General features: G+C 46.0%; 1 protein-coding gene across 1 annotated transcript in view; it reads right to left on the minus strand.

Moving 5' to 3' along the window:
• LOC119186019 (uncharacterized) overlaps positions 1–21,764 on the minus strand; it is a 109,895-nt gene extending 88,131 nt beyond the window's left edge. Inside the window, exon 1 of the transcript XR_012895382.1 lies at positions 21,238–21,764. The gene's annotated coding sequence lies outside the window, so the exon portion shown is untranslated. The remainder of the gene's footprint in view (positions 1–21,237) is intronic.
• Between the last annotated feature and the right edge of the window lie 1,396 nt (positions 21,765–23,160).

Consider the following 23,160-nt stretch of genomic DNA (forward strand, 5'->3'; position numbering starts at 1 on the left):
AAACGGCCGCGAGCGCATAATGAGTGTGGCATGTAGTCATGTTGTTACATGACACGCATGTCGTGATTATCATGTTTGGATGTGTAATTTACCTATGTCGTCCGTTCGCGTCACGTAATATAGAGTTTGGTACATGTGACGCTAGAGAAATGGTCGTGAGTGCAGCATGAGCATAGAATGTAGTCATATTGTTACATGACAGACATCTCATGTTTATCATGTTTGCGCCTGTATTATACCTTCGTCATTCGTTCACGTCCCGTAATACAAAATTTGGTACAAGGGAAGCTAGCGACACGGCCGCCAGCGCATCATGACCATGGCATGTATTCACGTTGTTACATGACGCGCATGTCATCATTTTCATGTTAGGGTCTGTCGCTTATGTTCGCCATGCAATCATGTCATACCATACCAGTTTTGCAACACGCCATGTGCACGAAACCACCGCAAGAGCTGCTTGACCATGAAATATAAATCATGACATTCATGACACACATGTCATGATTTTCATGTTATGGCTAGTCAAATATGTTCTTCATACAGTCATAATATGCCATATCATGTTTGGTATTGATACCATTATCAAAACGGCCATGAGAGCTAAAAGTCGTAGGCGGCTAGATAGATAGATACGCTCAAAGTCGCCGATGTTCGCTAAAAAATACTTCGCATTTAAAGAATTTTTTTCTCACTATGTTGAAGCCAGCTTTTGCACACCCCCCCCCCCCTCAAATATCTAAAAAACATACATTTCATTATGGTGCCCACCTAAGGATTGGGTAGTTTAGCCCTGTTACTGTAAATGTTACTTTAATTATAAAATGAAAGATTGAAGTTGTCGACGAAAGTGACCTATAGAAAGTATTCTTCACTTGCTATCACAATAAACGTTCTCCTTAACTTGAAGCCCATTTGGGAAAAACTAGTGACACAAAGAAGCACTTGGAGTAGTATCTGAAGTTCTGAACGAAATACTTGCCGCTTTGAAGAATCTCTTAAACGTCGTCTTTGCACTTCTTTAAAGCACACGTACCCTATGCTATCTTGCTTGTGCATCCCACGGAAGTGATTTCGTGCAGTTGTTTTCAGCTGAACTGCTGTTACTAGTGTACAATGAAGTTCCTGTTAAAATGTTATTTATATCTGCAATAATAAATTTTAACAAGAAAGCGTTTTAAGCCCGGGTACACCATGACCCGCCTGACGTATTTTGATAACGAATACGACGTTGCAAAGTATATACTAACAGATGGCACACACTAAGAAAAAAAAACAAGAAGGAAAAGTGCTGTTGTAGAACGTCGAACCAGGGACCTCGCAATCTTCAGCATGTGGTGTCAACCTTTAAGCCACGGAGTGTACGTTGTGTAGCTAGCTAACGGCAAGCAAATTACATGCACTATATACCATTTGACGGTCCTGAGAGCTCCGTAACTTCAGGGAATTTTCGTTACCGACAGTGAGATAGCGCGGAGGGCTCGCATAGGGCACGCTTCAAAGGGTCCTCGCCTATCACGTTTCGATGAGCACCGCCTCCGTTGTGAATGGCTTTTCCTGCGCACATGCTTATCTGAATCACGATCCAGGCAAGCACGAAGCTCACTTCACTCGCTGCCGTGGCTGCGTTCACGAAAATGTCAGTCACGCTGCTCACCCACGAAGTCAGAATCATGGCCATTGTTTGCTCTTGTGCTGTGTATGCTTGTGCGTCTGTCTCATAGATATTTCTTTGTGTTGAAAGCAGCGCCTTTAAGTGTCGAGCTGTTACAGTTGTTAGTCCACGCTTATGTGTGGTGTGCTCATTTTGTGCGCCCTTTCTGCTTCAGGTGGGCACTGCAACTTTCGAGCTGCTTGACGTTCTTCGCGGGACTTTTGTAATTTGTTGCTTAAGCATTCATTTCTTCGCCCTTGTGGCGAAACATTACACCCTGAATGCTGAACTACTTTTGTGAAGACACGTTTCACTTTCGTGTTTTACGGATTCCTAAAAAGAGGTGTCAACCACGTTTTTTTAACACCAGTTGCACGTTTCATTTCAGTTTAAGCGAGACCACAAAGAGCAACAGAAGCAGTGTACGAAGTGAACGAAGGGACGTAAAAAGACAGCGGTGTCATTCCCGTCGAGATTCGTAACGTGGTAAAAGAGCACGAACGCCTGAATCTTGCCCTAAACGCAATGGTTGTTACGAAACGGAAAGGTATCTCGGATTACGTGCCTGGCGAAAACGGCCCTGACAGTTGGAGCTGAATAATTTAACAGCCCTCTCTCTGCCGGTTCACGCCAGCTCAGACATAGTTAGGTGTTTGGCCATGACTATGCGTGAGATAGTGAGGCGCAAGGAAGCTGAGGTGGCGAACGAGTCGAGAATCTTCTCAGCCACTTGAGAACGTTTTGCTTGGCAGGTGCTTCAAGCATACGAAACTTTTCGGAGCAATTTAGCACGCAGACCTCTTCGAGAGTTCTGCCAAATAGTTTTCACTACTTTCGCAATGCCAGTTCTGCCCTTCGTTATTTCTGTGCGTTCTAGTAGAAGCACGACAGCTGGGATTTGGTCGAGGAGAGAGGACGAAAATTGTGAAGATAACGGGTGTTACTACGTCTCTGAATGTACATAGTGGCGATGTTTTTTCTCTTCACCCACTCTCTCTTGCAGCAAGTGATTTTTTTTGTTTCTGTTTTCGCCAGTGTTGTAAATTAAGCAACTTTACTTTTTTCTGTTCTGTAGAAGTGGTAAAGGCGGAAAAATGAAGAAACTTATGAGATTCAAGTTTTTCTTGCTTTACTTAAACCGAGTAGTAACTTACTGGACAAACTGAATTTTGCTCACACTTTCATAGCTCTAAGCTCGTGTTGTCATTGCGAAAAAATATTGTACTGTACAGGTCTTGGGTCTATTGTAAAGTCTAGGCACCAAAACAGCTAGATTCTCGTTTTCCACAAGTTTAAATGGAGGGCAATGTCAAACTTCGAGGCTGTAACATTCCTCTTGTGCATTTCCTCTATATGCAAGGACACTCCACACGAATGGTCGGACAGAGCAAATGTTTAGATCATATTTTAATTCACTTCCAAAGTGCACCCAAATGCAGATTCTTCCGAGTGAAGCCCATCGCGAGCGCATTCAGCATTGGCGTAGTTCCATAGGCAGGGTAACAAAAGTTGTAGTGACGTTGCACCAAATCAGGGGTGGTCGTAGGAGTTCGCAGGTTTCTCCTTCAGAAGGGACAAAGGCTCATCAGAGCTGCCTTCCGCCTCCCTGTTATGTTAAAGTATAGGGTTGACTTTGCGCCCCCCTCCCTATTATTTCAATGTGTGGACTTTGCACAACCGCTCTTAGGTGACTACGGAAGTGGCCTCCTCTCTTACCCCTCCCCCAATGCGCGCACCTATAGTAATGATGTGAGTTACCCCCGGATCTTTGTCCCGTAGGTTCCGGCGAAGAATCACGGCTGCTGCAGCTAGCCATGGCCACTGTTGGTGCGCTTTTTTGCAGATGCTTGTGTGGCATGCGTGTGCGAGAGCAGATGATAATCAGCATGACGTGCGTCACAGCCTTTTGTGGACCAAGCCACCTACACTGCTGAACTCGACGCCCAGAAACCAAAACCGAAGATTGTCCACATAAAAGGGTAATATGGACTTAACTAGTGACAATAAAAGAACCCTGGTGTGTCTATCGTGGTTCTTGGAGCTGTAAAAAACTAATAATATTATTAAACGCTTGCAGCAAAGAACGCACATGCCGCAATTATGGTGGCACCACCCTTTCAAAACCAGTCTTTCTTGTTTATTATGTGCGCGAATTTTCACTTCGGGAAGATTACCGTTTATATATAATGATTTATTTATCAGCAACGAAGAATTTTTCATACAGATAAGAAAGGGTTTCAACAGAAGTTTATGAAATGGTAATTAAATGATAAAAAACAAACGGCGAGGTAAAACCCTGGAAAAAAAGCCATGCTCTTCTCTTCTAAAACATTCTGAATAAGATAGCGAAAGGAATGTCCCAGCGCCACCTAAAAATATATTCCATTTTTCTAGTTGCTTAGTGCTTCAACAGTGATGTTTCATAAAAATAGCTAAGAAAAGTCATAGGGCAACCTCGTCGTGTTTCTTGCAATTTTTTGTATGCTAAATTACGTTATACTTTTTACGGATTTTGATGCCTTTTGTGCCCTGTCATTCCCCAGAAAGATCATAATGCAAACAAATAATGCCAAAACTCTTTATAGGTGAGCTCTTTGAAATTTTTAAGCTGCAGCGCCGGACGTCTTCCAATAACGTCAACCTGTAAGCCCTTTAGATAACAGCTGGAAATCTCCGGAGACATCATCCGTTCATGTTCTCAACCTTCCAGTTAGTGATCACTAAATTGTCCGCATGAAATTAAACGCAAACAAAGCAGAACACGTAGATACCATGCCAAATGAATAAAAAAAAGCTTTGAAGTATATGCAGCGATTGAGTGAATATTATTGATTGTTGCAAGAATAGAAATTGGTGCACTATTAAAAAACAGAAAATGTGGCCGAGATTTCCACTTTGACAGTCAGTCTAGAAAGAAATTTAAAATTCACAGAAGGAAGAAAAAATTGGGGCCCGCTAAGCTTCGCCTTTAAGAGTTGAACGCGATAGCGAAATCAGGCGCCTTGTGCACCCTTCAACCGCTAAGTGCACACTTACTGATATGTTCTGTTACACACACACGGACACACACACAAACGTGCGCGTGCGCAAGCGTGACGTATCTATAGTAACGCAGTGACTGTGCAGTGTGGCCACTTCCCTCTGCTATAACGGCTCTGTGCTGTAAGATTGATTGATTGATTGACTTGTGGGGTTTAACGTCCCAAAACCACGATATGATTATGAGAGACGCCGTAGTGGAGGGCTCCGGAAATTTCGACCACCTGGGGTTCTTTAACATGCACCCAAATCTGAGCACACGGGTTTACTACATTTCCGCCTCCATCGGAAATGCAGCCGCCACAGCCGCGATACGAGCCCGCGACCTGCGGGTCAGCAGCCGAGTACCTTAGCCACTAGACCACCGTGGCGGGGAACTCTCTGCTGTAGTCGAGACACGTTTTTCACAATGTGTCAGAAATGGCGCGCGCGCACGTGCGCGAATGGTACATACAGGTTTTTATCTAAAGCAAGAGTCGCATGGCCTTTAAGATACACGCCGCACGCTTGCCATCTCGGGGACCATCAAAAGTCTCACAATGCCTCCCAGATGGCAGCACAACATGTAGTGTTTGCGGTTTGCTTGATCAGCGCCTCTGGACAGGCATGATATTTTTCCGCTAAATGGACATGCTTGCCCATTTTTAGGGCTGTCTGATAGTTCCTGTGTGTTTTTAGCGACGATGGCCGTACTATCCCGGTCTTTTTCGACGTAGTTCGATGGCCTCCCAAATGCGCCAACAAATCGCCGACCGGGGCTCGTTTTCGTCGTGACAACTGTTGAACGAAATGCGTTAAGGAGACTCCGCTACATGGCATTTATTTAGTGTTTTTTTTTTCGAAGCAGCTGCAAGTAACATTGTAGGACAGGTAGGACACCTGCTTGCCACGCGAACGGCACGATCTCGATCCTCAATGGAACAGGAAATTTTACTCTTTATTGTATTTGCTTCTTTCTTGATTTTTCGCTCACGGATGATTTTTCGCTCCCAACTAACGATGCCGACGCCAACAGTAGCTCTCTGCGACAGTAGCTCTCTAACGCTATCACGTTAAAGCGTGCACCCTATGCAAACAAATATAAAACGATTGCCCCACTGATCTTTTTCGTTTAGGTGATGCTGATAAAGACCCCGAAAACAGTCATCAGTTGTCTCAGCACAGGCGGCGAATCCAATAACACATGGTGCTGGCACAACGATAAGTGCAACGCACCCTTCCTGAAAGCAGAACGTTCAAATTCTGAAAAAAAATAAAAACTTTGAGCGCAAATTTAACCACTTTTGAATATAAAGTCAGCATGCGCATCCCAATCCATGGGTCGAATGCAGAGAAATTGCGCACGAAAGAGTGCATTCTATATGACCAGCGCAGGTGGTTAGCTGCCCCCGGTCACAGCCAGGAGTGAGCACCCTTGGGGGCATCAGCAGGCGACGATCAATTGAAAGCCGACGTGAAGGCGCGCCCAGATGCAGCGGCGTCATTGCCGTTCCAGGAAAACCCAGAATTACCCGAGGATACGCGCATCTGTCGAGACAAATGAAGCCGACGCGTGCCAGCTGAAAAAAAAGTGGCGACGGAGGTAAGAGTGCTCTTTAAAGAACTACAAATGATGGTAAAACAAGGCATTGTCGACAAGAAGCCCGACATAATCGTGTTCTCGCTCTGACATATATATATATATATATATATATATATATATATTGTTGCGAATGTATTTACTACTTTAGAGTAGAAAAGTACTCCAGCAGTCAAGATGGCAGCCGTTGTGTATTTTCGAACAGCCCAAAAACGTCGTCGTCTTCTTCTTCGCACCGCCCGCATAGCTGCATAGCCGCGAACCCGCAACATCGACCTCCGGCGGCGAAAAGCGCCGACCCGGCGCTTGTTAGCAGGTGTTGGACGAGATGTACGGCTTGAGGCGAGCGACGTGGACGATGTCGGAAGATGTGGAAGGTATCGAAGGGTTTAGAGGTGCTATTTCATAGGTAACATCAGTTACCTGCCGTAGCACACGATAAGGTCCGGAATACTTGGGTAGAAGCTTTTCAGCCAGACCAACATGTCGCGACGGAGTCCACAGAAGAACGAGGTCACCTGGACTAAAGTGGATGTCCCGATGGTGGCTGTCATAGCTACGTTTCTGACGGAGCTGCGAGTCCGAAAGGCGCTGGTGGGCAATCTGACGGGCTTTCTCCGCGGTGCTAATAGTGCGGCGAGCATATGCTGTGGACAGGTCGGCAGGGTTGGGTACAAGCGTGTCGAACGGCAATGTCGGGTCTCTTCCATACAAAAGGTAAAAGGGAGAATATCCAGCAGTGTCGTGGCGTGAGCTATTGTAAGCGAAAGTGACAAAGGGTAGCGCAATGTCCCAGTCACGATGATCCGTCGACACGTACATGGCGAGCATGTCAGTGAGTGTGCGATTCAGACGTTCTGTGAGGCCGTTTGTTTGAGGATGGTAGGCCGTCGTAAGCTTGTGCTTGGTTGCACAAGAACGAAGTAGATCGTCAATTACCTTAGATAAAAAGTAGCGACCGCGATCGGTGACCAGTTGACGAGGAGCACCATGATGTAAGATGACGTCTTGAATCAAAAAGTCGGCGACATCTGTAGCGCAGCTGCTTGGAAGAAGTCTCGTAATTGCGAAACGGGTCGAGTAATCTATGGCGACGGCGACCCACCTGTTACCGTCGGTAGAAAGAGGGAAAGGGCCCAGCAGGTCGAGGCCGACACGATAGAAAGGCTCGGCAGGTACGTCGATCGGTTGAAGGAGCCCGGCGGGGTGTACCGCTGGCCTTTTGCGGCGTTGGCACGACTCACAAGACCTAACATAACGTTGTACAGAACGGTAGAGGCCGGGCCAGAAAAAGCGTCGGCGGACACGGTCGTACGTTCTGGCAACACCAAGGTGGCCAGCCGTTGGTACATCATGTAGTTGCTGAAGTACGGTCGAGTGCAAATGAGTGGGTATTACGAGTAGTAGTTCGTTTCCCACATGGTGCATGTTGCGGCGGTATAAAATGCCGTCTATGACAACGAACATGCGAAGCGAACTGTCTGTACAGCCTGTGTTCAGGCGGTCGATTAGCTCGCGTAGGGACGCGTCACGCCGTTGCTCACATCCCATGTTGCCGAAAGCAGAGAGCGAGGAAATACAGATGGACGCGTCGTCGGTTACTAGATCTGGAGCGTCAACGGGGTACCGGGAGAGGCAGTCGGCGTCTTGGTGTAAACGGCCAGACTTGTAAACCACTGTGTATGTGAATTCCTGGAGGCGCAGAGCCCAACGAGCAAGGCGCCCCGTTGGATCTTTGAGGGCTGAAAGCCAGCATAGAGCGTGATGGTCAGTGGTAACTGTGAAAGGCCGGCCATATAAATAGGGGCGGAATTTACCAACTGCCCATACAAGCGCCAGGCACTCGCGTTCCGTAATAGAGTAATTGCGTTCGGCAGGAGAAAGGAGCCGGCTGGCATACGCAAGAACTCGATCGTGACCGGATTGACGCTGGGCTAAAACCGCGCCAATACCGTAGCCACTAGCATCAGTGCGGACCTCGGTTGGAGCAGACGGGTCGAAGTGGGCGAGAATCGGTGGCGTGGTCAGAAGTGTTATGAGCTGGGAAAAGGCCGTGCCTTGATCAGGACCCCACTCAAATGGTACATCTTTCTTCAAAAGATCAGTGAGGGGGCGTGCGACCTCTGCGAAGTTTCTGACAAATCGTCGGAAATATGAGCATAGGCCCACAAAACTTCGAACGTCCTTGACACAAGTCGGTACAGGAAAATCCAGGACAGCTCGGACTTTGTCGGGATCGGGGCGGATGCCGGAGGAGTCAACGAGATGCCCTAGAATAGTAACTTGGCGATGCCCAAAATGGCATTTCGAAGAATTAAGTTGGAGCCCAGCCTCTCGAAATACTGAAAGAATTGAGGAAAGGCGCTCGAGGTGAGACTTAAAGGTTGGGGCAAACACAATCACGTCGTCCAGATAACACAGGCAGATAGACCATTTAAAGCTGCGCAAAAGCGTGTCCATCATCCGCTCGAACGTTGCCGGCGCATTGCACAAGCCAAACGGCATTACCTTGAATTGGTAGAGACCGTCGGGCGTTACAAAGGCGGTCTTCTCCCGGTCGAGGTCGTCCACGGCGATCTGCCAGTAACCGGAGCGTAAGTCTATCGAAGAAAAATAGGTTGCGCCATGAAGGCAGTCCAGGGCATCATCAATACGAGGTAACGGGTAGACATCCCTTTTGGTGACCTTGTTTAAATGCCGATAGTCCACGCAGAAACGCCAGGTATTGTCCTTCTTTTTAACTAAGACTACAGGGGACGCCCACGGACTCGATGAGGGCTCTATGATGCCTTTTGTGAGCATCTTATTCACCTCCTGTTGGATAACTTGGCGCTCTGATGGTGACACTCGATAGGGACGCCTGTGAATTGGAGCTGCATCACCGGTATTAATGCGATGTTTGACTTGCGATGTTTGACCTATGGGCCTACCGTCAAAGTCAAATATGTCCGAATAGCTCGTGAGAAGATCAGTGAGGTCTTTGACCTGAGACGGCAACAGGTCTGAGGCAATCATCTTAGTTACATTGTTGAGCCGTGTAGAGTTGGCTGCGTCGGTGCTATGCGGGTTCGGCGAGGCGACTGTGGCCAGTTCACGTGACACTGATGAGATCTGGCACTCGTGTGACGGTGAAAGAGTGGCGAGAACAATGCCTTGTGGTAGGATTTGAGGGCTGAGTCCGAAGTTCAGAAGAGGAAGGCACGTCTTGTTCGCTGTGACAGTTAATATGGTGTACGGGGAGGAAACGTTGCGGGCCAGTAAAACACCAGGAGAGGGAAAGACCACGTAATCCCCATCCGGAACACTGGGATATGGTTCAACTGTGACACAAGTTAGGGCTTGGGGTGGGAGGCGAACAAACTCAGCGCACGAAAGCTTGTTCTGTACCATCTTCGACTCTTCGGTGGCCGCAGGCAAGTCAAGTTGCACGACGCCGGCTGAGCAGTCAATTACAGCGGAGTGGTCGGACAAAAAATCGAGTCCAAGGATGACGTCATGTGGACAGTGAGCGAGAACATGGAATAGAACGGACGTCTGGCGGTCGGCGAATCTCACACGCGCGGTGCACATTCCGAGCACAGCCGGGGTCGCTCCACTAGCGACACGTACAAATAGGGACTCTGGCGGCGTAAGGACCTTGTTTAATCGTGCACGGAGGTCAGAGCTCAGAATTGAAATATGTGCGCCGGTGTCAATAAGGGCAGTAACAGGAAGGCCATCCACTTCTACATCAAGCAGGTTTTTGTCCGTAGTCAAGGTCAGCAGAGGGTTTTCAGGTCGGGAGTCCAATGCAGCGTCACCTCCGGGAGCTGCATTGCTCAGTTTTCCGAAGAAGGGCGTCCACTAGGGTGGGGCGACGAATAGCGGCGGTGCTGAGGTGACCTGGAGCGACGGTCATGCGGGGACGGCGAACGGCTGGACCGGCGGACTGGCGTCGCAGGAGTGCCATTGTACGGTCCATCGTCACGAGCGCTGTACTGCAGGGGCCGGTGGTTGTCGTCACGTCGATAGCCAGGAAACGACCGAGGTGGATACGTGCGGAAACGACAGTAGCGGGAGATGTGTCCTACACCATGACAATGAAAACATATAGGCTTGTCGTCCTGTGTCCTCCACTGAGCAGGATCACGATAGCGGCGGAATCTTTCTGGTGCAGGAGAAGGCGCTATGGTACTGACCCGAGGTTCCGTCAACGAACATACAGGCTGCAGCCCAACGTTTGCCAGCTCCTCTCTCACGACCTGTTGGATCAACGAGATCGTTGGTCGATCATCAGATGGGCGGGTCAGAAAAGACGGAGACGCGGCCTCGATTTCTCTACGAACGATGCGAACCACACTCTCGTTGTTATGTGGTTGACTGCATGGCGGCTGAAGGTCCTCGCAAGATGACGTAGCGGCCGTGTTCGGAAGACGCAAGAAATTCTTGGCGACCCGGCGACTCTTCAGCTCTTCGAATCGGCGGCACTCTTTGATGATGTCATCAATGGTGGAACAGTCTTTGGAAACCAGTATGTTAAAAGCATCATCTGCAATGCCTTTAAGTAAATGGCTTACTTTGTCTTCCTCGGACATGTTGGGGTCGGCACGATGGCAAAGGGCGAGAACGTCAAGGATGTAGGTGACATATGATTCGGTCGTAGTTTGTGCCCGACCAGAGAGTTCTTTAGAAGCGGCCCGCTGGCGTCCGACGGCCTTACCAAACAGGTCACGAAGCTTCTGTTTGCAAGTATCCCAGCTGGTTATGTCCGCTTCATGAGCCTCGAACCACGCGCCAGCTGTTCCGCAGAGATAGAAGCCAACGTTGGCGAGCATCATCGTAGGGTCCCACCGGTACACTGCTGCAAACCGCTCGAACTTCGGAATCCAGTCGTCAACGTCAACATGGTCGGTGCCGCAGAAGTTGCCAGGGTCGCGCGGTTGCGTCAATACGACCGGCTGTACAGGCTGCGCCGGAGTCGCGGCTGAAACAGGAGCGGCAGAATTGGTTTCTGTTGCCATGGTCGGGCAGTCGAGAACACGTCCGCTTCGAAGTTCCGTCTTGCGTCGTACCCAGCGCCACCACCAAAATGTTGCGAATGTATTTACTACTTTAGAGTAGAAAAGTACTCCAGCAGTCAAGATGGCAGCCGTTGTGTATTTTCGAACAGCCCAAAAACGTCGTCGTCTTCTTCTTCGCACCGCCCGCATAGCTGCATAGCCGCGAACCCGCAACAATATATATATATATATATATATATATATATATATATATATATATATATATATATATATATATATATATATATATATATATAACGTTTTATATTTGTTTGCCCATCCTGCCCACGGCAAGTTATCTTTTCACCCACTTTTCTTTCTTCTTAATTTCATTACAATTGGCCTAATGAATTCTCCTATACCTTACTTGGCATTATTGTCTGTTAGATCATATATATATATATATATATATATATATATATATATATATATATATATAGTGAGAGACAGAGAGCAGCGCGCATGAGAGCGGCAGGCCTTTTTTTTTTGTTTAGCGGACTGTTTCATGAATGTGAAATTGTCTTCCGACTACGTTATGGCAAAATCATCGACCCTTCTTTCTGTTTCCCTTTGTATCTTTTCTCTCCAAGAAAAAGCACGGAGAGAGAACCGATGGATGTCGGAGACAGCGACGCGTGTGCATTTTGCAGCACTCTTTCTTTTTTTTTTTCGAGTGGAGGAGAGAACATTTGAGTACTCCAACATGTGTACGCGACAGCCCTCATTATATACGCTTTTCGCAAATTTTCCTGGCATCGTAGAATGCCGAGCGTAGATTAACATATTTTGACAAGGGGTCACCTGCCTAATACCACCGACGCAAGTCCGATGCGCAACAAACTCGTGGACAGCTAAACGGTCACTTTTCATTTCACCGGCAAGAATGTGATGTTCATTCCTCCTTTGTCAGGAACGACGTTGAACAGAGCAACGAATGGAAGGAAAAACAAAGAAAAAACACGTTCTTATTAGCAGCATAGCGCTGAGAAAAGTAAAAAAAAATCTGTCCGTATAAAAGGAGTTTGATAGTGAGGAGAACATTGCCTGTCATCGAGGCACAGCGGTAGTCGGTGTTGATGCGGATTATCAAAAGAAATGGGCACCTTTTTCAAAAGGAAGAATACACGAACCATAAAATCACTTGAATAACACGCAGAAATTCGTGTTTCACCCGAAAAAAATGCGTCATAATTGTGCTCTGTGGAATTTGATGAAATCTGACAGCCTTTATTTTTTTTTCAAAGCTGGTGTTCAATAATATACTTGGGGTTCTGCGAGCCAAAACTACTGGATGATTGTGAAGCCCGGCATATTGGTGGACTCCAGAAATTTCGACCATGCGCCGTTCTTAAACGTGCACTGACATGGCACTGTAACGAAGCATAGGTGAAAAAAATGGCCCCGTATCTGCATGTTTCACTGCAATTGCGATCGAATGACGATTGTCTTGCGTCTGGAGAGAGTGAGCAAAACGTTTATTTGATGTTGTGCGCAAGAAAATCGGTAAATTGTATTCTGGAAGCGCTGCGTTAGAGAGTCTTGATCCGTGCAGCGAAGGCTAGTAAGCGCATCGAGGCACGTTAGACACGAGCGCCATCTGGCAGTTATCTTCGAAATGAAGGAAGGCGTGCGCGCCCACGTAGAAAGATGCGTGCCTGTTTCGGAGGCGATAAAGTGTAGAACGCCAAGCGGACGGGCAGGTACCACCACCACGTCGTCGTGGCAAAGCGTTGGAAACACTTGCTTTTTTGAGCATCACGTTGCACTGTCAGCGCAGTGTTATAAACGCTATGGTCCTTATAATTACTTATGCGTGCCTTCTCTAGTATGAAGACACACATACAAAATATGGATGTGTTGTAATGGTGCCTCAGATATGCCCAATAATTGCTTTTTAATTGACAATTGCACAAGTATGAACGCTGAAACTTGAGCAATTTTGGTGAGTGCTGCGGAGGTTGGCAGTTTGGGGTGTCGTTTAGTGTCGTCTGGGGTATAGTTATTGCAAACAAACGGACAAATGTACAGACAGACAGACCAAAATTTTGACGTCCAATGTCCCGAAGAAAAACTATCGTCTTTATTAGCTGTACATGAAGAAAATAATTGAGGCCTGTGGCACACGCCGGGGGCCCGTAAAGTCTCTTCGGAGTTTCCAAAGATGCAGGTGAATATATCCGTGATACAACTCGACGATCAAATGCCACTGGATTCGCCCAGATTCGTTCTTTCCTTTCACGTCAGCCGGCACCAGTTACGCATTCGTTATAAATTAGAAGTTCGTCGTTTGTTGTTAATTGTTACATTTGGCTGAGCAGTGAAGCCAGAATGTTCAATAAAAATTAGGAAGTAAAATTTTTCTACCGAAAACAAGAGCAATGAACCAGTGCTTGTACGGCCGAGTCATATGTTCGAAATACGTGAAGTGCCCTCACGTCACGTATTCACGGGACTGCAACTAGTGAGACCCTTTACAAAAATTCTGCCTGTGTAGCACCGTGACCGCTGTGGGCGAAGCTTACATTTATTCTTAGGCTGTAACCGACTTTAGGAGTTCATGTTGCTGGAGCAGCAGTTCCGAAATTCGAATGCAAAGACACGGTCACCAGCACGTGTACAATCTCAATAGACATCACATAACTATACAGGTCCATACACTAGGTGTGCTCTCTCAGCGCTAACTTCGTGGTAAGGCTATACAGACAGCGTGAAAACCCACTTCACTGTGTGGAGCGGCAGCAGTCGCTCTAACCCAAGGCTCGTAGAGTGACGCAAGATTGAACTCAAGAGAGCTAGCTGCTATAACTTTGCTTCATAAAACATTCCAATTCGTCGCAACTGATCACATGACTTCAGTCTTGCGGTGAAACTGACTTCGTTTAATATGAACCATTTTTTTTCTAAAAATTTGGAAAATAGGAAGTGACTAAAAGAGAAACAGGAGTAATCAGTTGCTCATGGCACTAAAGTGTGTGTGCACGCATGCGTATGCGCTTGTTTCTTACGTTTTCCCGGAAGTATTTTGCATAGGGCCGTTTTCTCTTTTTCCTATGTTACCTTATTATCTTGCAGGAGCGTTGGCAGAATGTAAGAATAAACTTAATAGGAACACCTCAGTACAGCGCTGTATAAATCAACGCGTTCGAAACCATGAAACGCGAATTTCTTCTGCTTTTAAAGCATGCATGCTTTATTGTACAACAGTCATCAAAATAAGGAAAGCCCCGTCGTGGTGGTCTATAGTGGCTAAAGTACTCGGCTGCTGACCCGCAGGTCGCGGGATCGAATCCCGGCTGCGGCGGCTGCATTTCTGATGGAAGCGGAAATACAGTAGGCCCATGTGCTCAGATTTGGGCCCACGTTAAAGAACCCCAGGTGGTCGAAATTCCTAGAGCCCTCCACTACGGCGTCTCTCATAATCATATGGTGGTTTGGTTTTGGGACGTTAAAGCCCACATATCAAGCAATTAGAATAAGTAAAGGGCAAGTGATGAAAACGTTCACATTAGGAGCGTGCGCAGGACTTGTTCCCAGCGGGATTGAGTACCACCTACTTAGCGACAAAGATGGATGCGACTGTTCTGTTGCCGTTACTCAGAAGCACGGAGAAGTGACCAGAAAAGGAAGTTGGATGGAGTCTGCGTTCATGAAAAGTCTTTTTCAAGTGAAAGAAAGAAAGAAAGAAAGAAAGAAAGAAAGAAAGAAAGAAAGAAAGAAAGAAAGAAAGAAAGAAAGAAAGAAAGAAAGAAAGAAAGAAAGAAAGAAAGAAAGAAAGAAAGATGTAATAACAGGTGGAAAGTGAATCAAATGGAAGGGTAGGTCGACAAACGTGTCTAGTTCTCGTTTATTCCATGCTAACCCGTGCAGTCCTTTCAACTATTTTTTTCACTCGGAACAAGCAGCTTGTGTGCAGAGAAGCTCCTTCGCACGATAAAGAATGACCGCACTAACACCCTTTTTGTTCGGCGTTAGTTTAATGAGAACTCGACCGTTTGACACGACAGAAGGATAATTTTTCCAGTGATCAGATTTCATGTAGAGATAGTCGAATGAATTAGACAGACAGTGAATCAAAGGGAGACATAGCGTGAATAATTCCTGTTTGTTTCTTAGCTGTGGCGTAAAAAAATACGACAAATCGAAATGTGTTAAGTTGGACGAAAAAACACCCTTTCAATCGGTGAGAATGAACTTCACAACCTTTGAATTCAGTGACCGATGCTCTATTGAGTTACGACTGAGGCACTTCTCCGCCAATTTTATACCATATGAAGACGCATGGTAATCAGCGGCAAGGCGAAGGGCTGATAACGTTTTAATGATTAGTTCAACATTCCAAGCAAATGACAATCTGGCTGACTAAACTAGGCCAGCCCTATAGACATTGCAATCGAAGGTGATGATATTGTGAGGCTACATTGGCCCTAAAAAGCGTTAGCTTAGCTGTTCGCTCACGAAAGCTGTTAGTGTATTCTTCGTACAAGTCCTCGCATCATACATTTACTACTGTAGTATGTATGTCGGTGTACAAACATTTATGAAAGACTTATAAGGCTAAGTAAACTGACTACAGAGAGCTTTGATGGGAGACTTATGGCAGTATGTATTGTCACAGCGTCGTGACGTTGGCGAAGGTAGCAGACTTCAGGTCGAAAATAAAACTCCTTATTCGGGCCGAACTTGTGGCCAACAAAAGAAAAGTGAGATTACAGCAGGACACTGGCACTGATAACGGCGAACAGAGCGTCGGCCGTTGATCAACTGACAAGCGGTGAAGCATGTCGGAACTTACACCTTGCCATCAAATATTCTAGCGTAATCGCTAGCGGTGACGCAGGTTCCAGAAAAATCCGTAATGTGCCAGAAGTGGGCGTAATCTTAACAAAACGATCTACCATAGCGTTGAAGCCTCGAGGATATCGTAGGCGCGACTTGCACTGAACGTAGTGTAACGGGCGATAACAAAGCTTAAGAAACGAACGTGGCAGTATATATACTGTAGACAGCCTGAAGTAACGCTAACTCAAAACAATGGAAACAGATAAAAAAAAAAGGCTCCAAAAATACGTTCGAATAAAAAGTGTCGTTGGCTACTCCTTTATGCTGAAGTACCGGTACTGAACTCCACAAAAACGTAATGTCAACACGAGCATTCTCGCATTTACTTATTGAACCTGCACAGTAGAGTGCAATGACATCTACTACAAAATGTCGCTGAATTCCTATCCCGCGCAAAAAACAGAGGATGCATCGCTGCCCTAATTTTCAAGAAAAATTTCGCTTCGGTAGCGCAGTTCCTCTGCTTATCTTGACTGAAGTCTATATAGAACGTGCACCTCGTATTTAGTTTTCAAGTTGTCGTCAATGTCGTGTGCTACACCGCATCGCAACACTTCTTCGCTCATTCGATTCAACTCCGAACGGCGAAATTTAACTCCCAGCATAAGTTAGAAATTCAAATGTAAGCGTTGCGCTACGACAATGCGAAGAAAGATGGTCATTAAAAGAAGAGAGTGCATTGTTGCCGTTCACCAAGAGGAGAATATGGCAGAAGATTGCACGTACGGTGAAGTGCTGAAAAGCTTTCGTTTTCTTTGGTATAACTTCAGCGCAGTTTAAGGGACCACTCTGTCGACGTTTGGTTTCTCACACCAGCGTCGAGCAGATTCCACGTTTGGCACACGTACTTGAGCCGAGCAGGACGCACGTTTGTAACACCAGCGCGCACTCACTCGTGAACGTGAGTGACACTGAATGGTTAATTTCATCAGTCTGAGGCAGCGAAGCGACAGCGAAACGCCGGCGTCAATTGTTTACACGCACCGAACATCTAAATCAGAGCAGGAACCAGAAGAAAAACAATAGACACAGTATATAACTAAAAACAGATAATTGCAAAGCATAAGCGATATTTCCAAGAAACTAACGAGAAAAGTTTACAAACATCATAATTTCGCACGAAGCAGATCAGAAAAGAGGAGATTCACACAACCAAGTAACACAAATGAAGAGAAGAAAGCAGATGAGCACAAGGTAAGCACAATAGAAACTCAGACGAATTAATGTTCTAAACTTCGTATACAGCTTTCACTTCATGGTGGAAATGGCTTAAATTTCTTGAACCTTCCCCGGTAAGGTCATTATTTTTATGCGTAAATGAGAAGTACAAATGGCCTGTCATGTCGATGTGTAAAGAAATTAAGATCAAAAAGCTGCCTTGTTGTTTTTGTTTTTCTTATTTTACATGGCTTATTTCTCCCAACGATTACTAAATGGTTACAGGGTTGTCATGTTGTTGCATGCATGAAACCAAAACTTGTGTATGGCTAAACTGCATCATATTCCTTGGTATCTACTCATTTCTTTATGAATTGCTGTACTCACACGCTTGTATCTCACATGTTCCTGCTAAAAAAATTCATTTTCATCCTGCATTTTTTTTTCGTGTGCTAGCTGAATTAATTCTTGTCTGCTGTTTGTTGGTTGTGCCCTTCAAGTCCGTCGAGTTTAACTGTTTAGTTTTTTCGTTTTCTTTTTTGTATATTTTTAGAGATTGGCAGGGCTATAAAAAATATTAGGCAATAAAATTTGAAGCAGTGTGTACAGCTCGTCGTTTGAAGAGTAGGCACAAAATACCACTTTTTTCCTTATTCTTTTTGCTGTTCATGTATGCTGTGGTTACGTTATTCCCGCACTTTGTCACAGCTTTCTTCCATTGTGTGAGTGTGTGTGTGTGTGGGTGGAGGGGGGTATGTTCTTTGAGGCGTATTTTATCGTTGTCTGAATAAAAGAACCGTATATTCAAAATTAGAAATATTGAGGTCGTAGAAAAAAAGATTTTACAGGGACACTAAATTTAAATAATGATCTACGTCAGAGTGAAAGCTCAATGTATGACATCTAAAACGATAGTATTATCAACAACATTACTCTACCTAATGAGACAAAGGCACACATGTACCACAGTTGGAAATTCTCAAAATAATCCCGACAACATCAGATGAGCCACCTACAATTACTCACTAGTAATTGATCTAGCTGCACTAAATAAAGAACCTTCCGTGCATCAAGAGACGCAATGAAATGCTGCTTCTTCGTTTCTGTTTGATTTACGCAAAAGAGAACCACCAGACTTCATCATGGGGAATGGCGTGAGTGGTTCCAAAATTCAATTTTCGTGTAGTTACACTGGACAGGTGGTACCATCTAGCGGGGTGCAGTTTAAGCAAAATTCGTCTGCAATCTCGGAGCCAATGGTGGGAAATTGATAGATGACTGTTATTGCTGCTGTGGCTCCCGCTGCTTTCGGTCTGCTGCTACTAGCCCAGTAAAGCCGGGCAACGCTTTGCATGGCAACAGTGACACGAGTCGGTGCGGTTGGTCTGCTTCTTAAAGCGGGTAATTTGAAGTGTATTAACCCGATGCGATCCGCTAAAACGTGATTTTATTATAAAAGCAGGTCCTTCCTTGGCACAAGAGTAACACTACGAGGTTCCTGGACCACTATTTCAACAATCAACGTCAACCTAATAGTTGCATTTAGTGTCCCTTTAACCATGTGGGCGGACAACCTTGAGATGCGCCCTGCTAGAGTATCGTCCATGTAGTGCATAGAGACGAGCAGTCTGAATTTTAGTACATGGCAGATCATCATCGGAACAAATCATTCTTGGAATTCTCACCTGAGAATTCGTTGCAACAGACGACGACATACAACCACAGTGACATCAATCCTTAAGCGCACCAAAGTGATGTGCAACCCATTTTAATCCTCAACCAACAAAGAAGATTCACAAAGTGTAGCATCAGTGCTGGAGCCAGTTCATGTCATTTACTGGTTTTTTTTCTTTTCACCCACGAATTCTGCTCGGCGAATTCAATTACTATCGCGCTCGGTATGAGCTACACCACACGAGTGCGTGGCCCAGAGCAATTTGATCTTGTACAGTGACGTTAATCGGGGCATAATTTAGAGTCATCGGGAAATAGTTTCGTCATTCCCGTGAACGCGTATCACTCTGTATGCCTTGCTTTTACCCTCGCCGTCCTTTATTTAAAGGAGTGCTTTGCGATTCATTTTTTGTGTACTGAAGAGAAATACGAAGTTTATGTTTCAAGCCATGGTGGCAGCTATCACTTTCGAAGCTGATATCATGACGTCTAAGCATGACGGAAGAGAGAGAGAGAGAGATAAAGATGCAAGGAAAGGCAGGGAGGTTAACCAGACGCACGTTCGGTTTGCTACCCTGCACTGGGGAAGGAATGAAGGGGAGAAAAGAGGAAAAGAGAAACACGAAAGAAAGAGTGAAAGCAAGTAAAGGCCATGCGCCATCAAACTAACCGCCAAACCTACCCCTGATAACTCTATAAAGTGTATTCCGATCGGCGCCACTGTGCAACCTTACAGTGTACACTACTGACGAATTGAAACAGGACACTCGGAGCGCGTGGCTGACGGTACATGTGCCGCCGCTAGTGGGTGCGCGCTGAACCAATGTGTCGCATTGTGGTATAGAGCGAGGGGAAGAACACCTATGGAGCAGGATTGCTCTTTCCGGTCGCCAAAGTGTCGGCCTGTAGTTAACCATGTGTCCACCGCCAGCGTGGCGCTGCAAGGCTCACGCACATTCGCATGTCGACTGCACTAGCTCGCCGCTGCGCACCACTTTTATTGCGGCGCCAGCGGACGACCCTCTTGTTCTGAGTGCTTAGGCGATGCGGTACGCATACTGTGCAACAAGGACACAAGATTCAGTTAAGAGATTGCGCCTTGCGTGCGTTCGTATACCTGATAAACATTTGCAGAAAAGCATTCAAAGTTTTTTTCATGCTTTCTGGCTCGACAAGAAAGAAAATGAGTGGCAGGATTGATTGCCTTCATGCAACATGGAAATATTATCATGTATTAGTGTCGCTAGGGAAAACTGTGGCTTATTGTATAAATATAGCAGAAGCTCGCTCGTCCTTCCGTGGCCGGCAGCTCTACAAAAGTTTGGCACGCAGAATAGCCGCAATATTGGCTGCTTGGGGTGAAACAACAAAATAGTGAGTGATTGTTTTAATGCTGCACGGAAACAGGCCCATGGCTGCTGCTTTTCTTTTTCTTCATGACAAAAAGCTTGACAAACTTTGTGCTTTTGTGCAGCTGTTTATCATATCTGCGATCATATTTCAGGCCCAATATCTCCTACGTGCCTCATCATCGAAGAGCGCAGATCGAGGGCGTCGTCTGCTTAAATGGTGCGCATCGTTCATGCAATTCGGGCTGCATGCATGCGAAAGCGTGCGGGCCTTGCACCACCACGCTGAAAGTGTGGGCTTTGTGAACTAAATACCAACTCTTTAGCGACCGGAAGGAGTAATCCTGCTCTGTAAGTGTTCTCTCCCTCACTCTATACCACAATGCAACGCCTTGGTTCCACGAACGCCCACGAGTGGTGGCATATGCACCGGCGGCCACGCGCTACGTGTGTCCCGTTTCAATCGATAAGTACTGTACTTGCCCTCGAGCTTCCACGGTGCAGCACACATACTGAGCGTGATAGTGTTTAGAACTCAAGAGTTATAAGGACGTAATTACTAAGCCACGGTTACTGCATTACCAAGTAAAGCGATGTTAATGAGTACTGACGGCCGACATAAGCCGGCTATAGCTCAAAGCACTGATCTGCTTTTATTTCACCGTTTAACGGCACTCTGATATAAGCACATTTATTCAACCTTATCTACTCAAGCTTAAGCTAAACTGATCCTAACAGCAAATACGTTATTGGCAGATTTCAACCGCCAACACAGCATATGGCGAGGATATTGCTATGTTCACGCGCCGTCCCTATAGATGGCGACACTACATGGGAAAGCGGCCAGCGAAGGCTCTACTTTTCTCCTCAAGGCAAACCAACAAAAATGAATACGAGACGACGTACCTCTCTTTTTTTTTTCTTCTACCGCTGGAAACGAAAAGTGGCATATGGTACAGCTTGACCGCTGCACTTGACACGTCGGTGAGCCGATAGCCCGCAGGCGGTAGGCGTTTTCTTGCTTGATATATCGTGCACGGACGGTCGTTGCACAGCACAGGCGTTTTTTTTTTTTTTGCACGTATCGCACCACTCCTTCACGCGTTGCCACGAATGGCGAAAGAAACTCCGCGTAGTAACAGCGTACCCGTAAAGCGGCCGTGTGTCAGTTCGCTTCCCTTACATTTTGCTCCGCACAGCTCACGTTGCAGAGCCTTCCATTCTTGCGGGAGTATGACATGACTTAGGGTTTACGTTTCATAAGGAGTTCACAAAAAACATGAAAAGCGAAGATCGCCCTTACCGGAAAGCATCGGAAAAAAGAGACGCTCATCTCGCGGTTTCCGCGACGTGAGGGATGTAGCTTGATTCAGAGAGGCGATTAGTTGAACTGTCGAGAGCAGGAAACACAAAGCGCTGAAGAAATATTTAAAATAAACAAGAATAAGCGGGAAACAAAAAAAGTAAGTCGCAAGAAAGCTGTGGTAGCTAGACAGAACAACGGCGCTTCCGTAAAACACAAAATCTGCTACCAGTCGTTCTTGAAGTGCTTATCAGTTTCCCTTTCTCCGCTTCGGCGAATTGTAGTTTGTTCTACAATTCAGCATTTTTTTTAATGCAAAACATTTCTTTGCGCACTGCAAGTACTTATGGTGTCTATCTACGTATCTATTCATCTATCTATCTGTCTACCTATCTAGCCACTTACATCTGTGTGTTCTCATGATTTCACCCTTAACTTGGTGTGTACCAGCATTAGTATGGGAGGGTATGACGATCTGGTCCAGAAATGAATAATGTCCCATTCCTGTCGCGTACGTTGTCAAACACTTCCCCCCAAACTGTGGCAGATAGCCGCTTGTTTGCATGCGCCACTGGTATTACCGTATGTGCCACACGTGATTGACAGTATCTACCAACGATGAGAACACACATGGGCAACTTTAACGCGTGAGCGTTAAGAAAAACCTAACAGTTTCAGCGTTAACCCGACGAATGTAAAAAATAAATGTTACAGTCCCAGCAAGAATCGAACCCAAGCATTCTGCGTGGCAATCAAGCATTCTACCATAGAGTCACGCGAGGGCCGGGAACTAGTTTTAAAATAGACCCTAATGATCAGGAAACGTCAAATGTGGTTGCAGTGCTGGCTCTCCAATTTTATAAGCATTACATATGTAACCTCATGATACATTCGTTACGTTGGGTTAACTTCAACGGTAGATGGGTGCAACGCACAGATGTTGATTCATATAGCAGTGCCCAGGGCTACCATCCTTGCAAGCATCAGCGCATCATATCAGCTTAACACTTATGGTGTTGCTAATACTCACGTTCCTGTAGGCATCGTCGGTCAAGTGCAAAAAACTGGCAATGTAAACTCTCCAATTTTCAACTTATGTCTGTGTGTGAAACATTCGTACATATACTTACTGTTTTTTAATACCTTGTCGCTCAATAAAATAACACAACAAGGTCATCTTCCCTCCGCATGCTCCTCGTAGCGTCGATTCCCGAGGTACGTTGGATCGGCTGAATTTTTCTTACGATTATTGTACCACCCCCCTTCACTGTAAATGCAGGAAAGGACGAACTGTTCGACATGTTGCCAGATGTGTGCTATGAACTAAGAATGTCTTAAAAGAACAGAGAGGTGGGCTAGTTGCAGTGGCATATATAGAGGAGGTGGCACACGTGGTCCCCTTCCCCCTGGAAAAATTTATGTCAACGAACCAGGCTAGTTGGTAGTTCACAACTCATAACAGCAGCGTAAAAATCACATAGACGACGGAGCAAGACGGGACACAGCCCGAATCCAGAGTGGACAGA

The sequence above is a fragment of the Rhipicephalus microplus genome, chromosome 5 (genome assembly GCF_043290135.1).
Source record: "Rhipicephalus microplus isolate Deutch F79 chromosome 5, USDA_Rmic, whole genome shotgun sequence".
Classification (NCBI taxonomy): Eukaryota; Metazoa; Arthropoda; class Arachnida; order Ixodida; family Ixodidae; genus Rhipicephalus; species Rhipicephalus microplus.